Here is a 6,000-nt window from a genome sequence, read left to right on the forward strand (position 1 = left end):
TAGATTATCTACCTCTGCCCTAATAATGATACCTTCTTAATGGAAAATATTAAAATAGTCACAGATCTAAGCAATACTCATAATAGTCATTATCTATAAAAAAATTTATGTAATATATATAATTTTAACATTGAATTGCCAATAAAAATTAGTCTTGGAGATGAAGGACAACAGAATGGATATGGTCTTTATCTGAAAATAAATACAAATTATTTTATGTGTGTGAACACTTGAGAATTATCTGAACCAAGTTTAGTTTGTCCTTAATTTTTTTTGGGGGGAGGGGTCACAATAAGTGAATTATTCTAGCCCTTTAGTACTTAATTTCTCCCTTTTGTAAAACTAAAGTATTACTACGTTCAACTTAGAGGACATTGTCAGTGAGCAGTTGACGGCATCCTGATATTTGACCACTGTATTTCTTGAGACATTCTGCGTATGAGTTCTTGGCTTATAAATATACAGACTGATTTCTTAAATTATATAGGTAAAACAAGTTTCTTATATGTTTCTTCCACAAAGTTACAGAAATTCTAAGGAAAGAGCTGGTGGAATTCCTTGTGATTCCTTGTGAATTCCTGTTCTTTGAAAAAGAGTTTACTTAAATGTTGAAGCAGTCATTCTCAAGTACATTTTAAAATTTAATATTTATAAAGTGTTGTAGTTTTGTGTTTAGGACATACTCATGATTCATTTTAAAAACTCGGTTTCTTACAGAATACAGAGAAACTGACATTGGTTAGTATGCATTTGAATAATTCAATTATACTGATAAAGTTTTCTTTTGGGAATCAAAAGAAGGGAACTTATCTTCTGAAAAGGGATGCATTGTTTTCCACTTTTTCAGACCAAAAAAAATTTAAAAAAGTCTAAACTTTGGATCACTGTATCTTTTAAGAATGATAGAAACAGAATAAGAAACTCTGTTTCAAAAGTTTCTTGCTTTTGGAAGCCTCAGTAGTGGGGTTGGCCTGTGATATTGTCAGTAAGGAGATATAATCAGAGCTTGATGTATAGGACACCATCATTATTAGATGTTTTTGCTTCGTTTGCCTGTTTAAAGTGAATTCTGCTCTCATATAATATCCCTCACCTTTTTTTTTTTTTTTTAGTAGAAAAAGCCAGATTGTTTTCATCTCTATATATTTTCTTCGCAGAGCACTCAGCTGTCTGTTGTTGCTTGCGGGGTTCTGGTCCTGTCTCCTGTGGCACATGGGAAGACAGCAGGGACACCCTTCTAAGGGACGTGGGACGTGCCTGCGATGGCTACATTTCCCCGCTTTCCAGGGTGTTTAAATAAGCTAGAGCAACAGCGTGACATTTTAAAGAAATACGAGGTGAAAGGGACCAAACTACTGCCAGCTGGAGAGGAAATGAGAAAGTAATTATAACTTAAATTATGCAACAGGGAAGCTTTAACTGGTAAAGCCAAAGAAAGTAAGGCGTTCCTACCGACTGTGGATAGAGGGGGCCAAAGGAAGAGAAACTAAAGATTACTGTTGGAGGAAAATGTGATATTAAGGTTTTTCAAATGACACAATTTCTCGCAGCTTTAATTATGGTGGGGGAAAAACCATGTTAGCAGGAAATGGGCTTTCGCTATATGGTACTTGTTTAACACCTAACAGCGAAGAGGTGCCAAATTGATTATGACAATTAGGGGCATTACACAGGTTGTTAGGCATTAATTCCCTTTACAGGTGGCCTGAGTGAATCCATGTTTCATTTGGCTTGGCAACCGACTTCTGCTGTAACAGGTGCTTCTAGCACCCTCGGCCTGGGGACAGATCAGAGTCCACTGTGGGTAAGCCTGAGATGGCCTGCACTAGGTAATTATGGGAATCCCACCTCCCTGGCCCCTCCCCCGGCAGGGCACAGAGCCTCGGCGCAGCCATCGGCCCTGTATCTAACTCTGCAGTCACTGCTGAGGCTCTGGGCACAGGGCCCTCCGGTGCCAGCTGCTTTCTCTCTTGGTTGCTTTCGCTACTGCTGCTGCCACCACGGCTGCCAGCTCTCCTGCCTCCTGGCCATGGTATTAGTGAGGGTTATGGGAGGATTAGAAATATGGGTAAGTTTAGGGTTGAGCCCATGCCACGCTACGCAGCTCTGTTCCCCTTGAATCAAGGGCTGGGCAACATGGCCGAGACGGGCATACACCTCTTCTCGCGGCCCGAGTCAGGTGTCGCTTCTCAGCGCACCTCCCGCTGCTTCCTGATCCTGGCTCTGGTGAATGTTGGGGGTTAGGAGCTGCCGCCGCTCCCTCAGGGGCAAGGGTGCCGCCGTCTCTCTCTGCCGTGCCCAGCGCAGGAGGGAAGGCGGAATGGAACGAGAATGAAACCAGCAACGATATGAGCTACCACTCCTGTGCCAGGTGTGTGCCAAGCACTCCAGGTGTGTTAGCGTATTTAATCCTCGCAATGATTTGCAGGCATGGGGGACACGTTTCTGGAGTCATCTGGCCCGGGCATTTAGTCCTGGCTCTGCCACTTACCAGCTATATGACCTAAAGCAAATTGCTGGTAAAGAAGCTAGTGAAAATGACACTTGCCTTACTTAAATCTTGAGAAGCCCAAACTGAAGAACCTCGGAGCGGGTTTGGGAGACGGAGTGAGTGGCGAAGGCTCTTCCATCCCTGTGTTTCTTTCTTTCTATCTTCCGTTCGACATGACTCTGCTACCATTTTGGACTCAGACTTTTCCTGTTTCTCTGTCTTCATCACATCTTTATGTCTAACACTTTGCTGCCTGCTCTGTTATAATGTTGACTCCAGGTCTCCTGTTGGTTGGTACACTGATTAACCCAAGTTGGGAGTAGGCATCAGGGAGATATGAAATGAACAGTAACCTGCTACTTGCCAACCCCTGATTCTGCCTGGCACACACTGCTATGTACCATTTAAAACTTAACTGCCCCAACAGGACTGTGAAGTCGGAACGATTGCTTTCCCCCAATTGACAAAGGGGGAGGAGGAATATTGGCGAGGCTCTGCGACTTGCCACGGGTCACTCAGCCGGCAGGTGGCAAGCTTCCAGGGCTGGGTGTGGTCTGCTGTTGCGACCCCCCTAAAATAACGGAAGCATGCACGAAGCGCTAGGGGTTCTTTCTGCGAGGGTCCCGCCCGCCGAGAAGGCTTCATTGGGGCATGCCCTCACATTACTTGCATCTGCCTGGAAAAAAAAACCCTCGCGTTGTCTCACATTCTACATAAATTAGCTGGGTGATCTGGGACAAATTACCCTATTTGGACCTCATTTTTCTCATTTGAAAATGGAAAGCAGAGTGGAAATGGCCTCTAAAAACATCCTTCTAACTCGGAAACCCCACTGTATTCACATCCTCTCTGCTTGTAAATGGATTCTTCAATCATGCACTCGGACTAGCTCAGACTTTCTGATACCTGTGGTGGCACAGTGGGCGGCTGACTATTTATTACTGGACCTTGACCATGAAATGGACTTCCCTGGTCTCAGCCCCTGCCCTGATCATGGCCCCAGCTGTTGCAGCCTTGATGATGACAGAAAGCAATTCTTGTCACTCTTGGATGCCTCTCGGCTCTTCTTGCCCACACCTTGACTGCAGCCAGGGGAAAATGTCACATTTGCACTTCAGAGGGAGAGATAAGCATTGCTCAGCCTTTTATGTGTTAGATTTTAGGAACAGCCTGGTGGGTCGCCTGCTGTGACAGACACTGCAGGACGAGAGCCGTGCAATATGTAGTTAGAAGTATAACCTCTGGTGTCAGGCGATGGGGTGGGAATCTTGGTGCCTTCGCCACCTCACCATGCTACTTCACATCTCTGAAGTTCCGTTTGTGTCTCTGCAAAATAATAATAATCACACCTACCCCATGAGCGTGCTGTGAAGGTCTGATGGAGTAAAACATGTGATGTTGTATTATTTATTATTACAATAGCCTGCCTACCCAGCGAACATTTTGCTCATCCTTCTTGTCTATTAGAAGTGCCTAATTCCAAAATAGAGACTGAGAATGACAGTTCCCCTTCCCCCAGCCCCTCTGGGAGCTCTGGATGGCTGTGGAATCCAGTTAAGTCCAATAGTAAAGGGAAGTTTGCCGGGAGGGCTCCCGAGATAGGAGATAAGCTCTCTTTCTCCTCATCTCTTCCTTTGTTGCTTAGGAACCTTGTCACATGAGGTTGTAAAGATCATGCCTGCCGCAGCCACCCTGTGAACAAGGTGTCCACTTTGAGGATGGGAAGACAGAAAGATGAAAAGAGGCGGTGTCTGTCTCTGATGGTGCTGTCCAGCTGCTAAGCCGACCCTGAGACTGCCTGCCTTTCGCGAATTCTGACCTGTGAGAAAAAAGCCCACTGTTTAAGTCACTTTTATTTGGGTGGTCAGGTCCTGGCACCGGAAGCACCCTGCCAGACACAAATGAACCCCAGCAACCTCCTGAGATGAAGGCGCAGGAAGGGGCATTGTCTGACTGCAGCTGTGGGTAGCATCCGAAACGGTGGGTACAAGACTCCAGAGACGCCACTTGGTTGCTTTGATGCGTCACACATCCTTAGTGAGGACCCATCCTATGCAGTAGGAGGCAGATTAGAGCATAGTGGAGGGAGACCTGTCAGATGGGAAACCCAGCCTGCGCCCCGTGGAATTCATGGTACATGTTCCAATTGTTGAAGTTATTTCCCAATGCTCGCCCTCCCTCAGGGATTTCCAAATGCCTGTGGAACCTACCACCTGTCTGATTCTGTCAGAGAGGCCGCTTTATTTTTTAGCGACTGAAAGAAGTGGGGATGAAATCACCTCCGAAGGTGTCCCAGGAGCGGACTGGCAGCAAAGCACAGGACTGTTCCTCAGCTCTTACATTGTTACATAAGGGGAGATTAGCAAACAGTCAAAAAAAAAAAAAAAAAGCCTGAAATCGAGTTTCTACAAAATCGTTTCTAAATTGGTGCTGAGGATGCTGGTCACTCTAAACTTCTACATGACTCAGAAATTCTCATGCAAAGAAATTTCTCCAAAAAAAAAAAAAAACCCAAAAAACCTCTCATCTGCTGTTGATTGGATTGCAAATTGGTGCAGTCACTATGGAAAACACTATGGAAGTACACCTCAAAAAATTAAAAATAAAACTACCATATGACCCAGCAATTCCACTTCTGGGTATTTATACAAAGAAATCAAAAACACTAATAAGACAGACATATGCGTCCCTAACCATTGCTACATTATTTATGAGAGCTAAGATATGGAAGCAACCTAAATGTCCATCAATAGATGAATGGATAAAGAAGGGGCAGTACACACATACCCTGGAATATTACTTGGCCGTTAAAAAGAATGAAATCTTGCCATTTGTGAAAACATGGCTAGACCTAGAGGGTATTATGCTAAGCGAAATAAATCAGACAGAGAAAGACAAATACCATATGATTTCACTTATATGTGGAACCTAAAAAAGGGAATAAATGAACACACAAAACAGACAAAATCATAGGTCAGAGAACATACTGATGCCATATGGGAGGGAGTTAGGGGAATGGGAGAAAAAGGTAAAAGGGTAAGGAGTACAAAGTTCTAATTACAAAATAGTCGTGGGGATGTGAAAGTATAGCACAGGGAGACAGTCAATAATGTAATACCTATGTGCGGTGCCAGATGGGTACGAGACTTATTGGGGCGATCACCTTCTAAGGTATATAATTATCTAATCGCTATGTTGTATACCTGAAACTTACAATATTGTACATCAACTATAACTGAAAAATAAATTTTAAAAACATTTAAAAAAATAAAAAATATTTCTCAAGATATCAAGGTAGAATTGTCAGGTTGTTGAAAGCATTGGACCAATGTCCTCTGGAATCTACTAGCATTTGTACTGAAGTTATGGTTTACAGCAGGGTTCCCTAACTCCAGGGCCTGGGACCTGTACCAGTCTGTGGCCTGTTAGGACCGGGCTGCACAGCAGGAGGTGAGTGATGGGCGGGTGAACAAAGCTTCATTTGTATTTGCAGCTTCTCCCCAGCGCCA

Source organism: Rousettus aegyptiacus, unplaced genomic scaffold (assembly GCF_014176215.1).
Source record: "Rousettus aegyptiacus isolate mRouAeg1 unplaced genomic scaffold, mRouAeg1.p scaffold_m13_p_15, whole genome shotgun sequence".
Classification (NCBI taxonomy): Eukaryota; Metazoa; Chordata; class Mammalia; order Chiroptera; family Pteropodidae; genus Rousettus; species Rousettus aegyptiacus.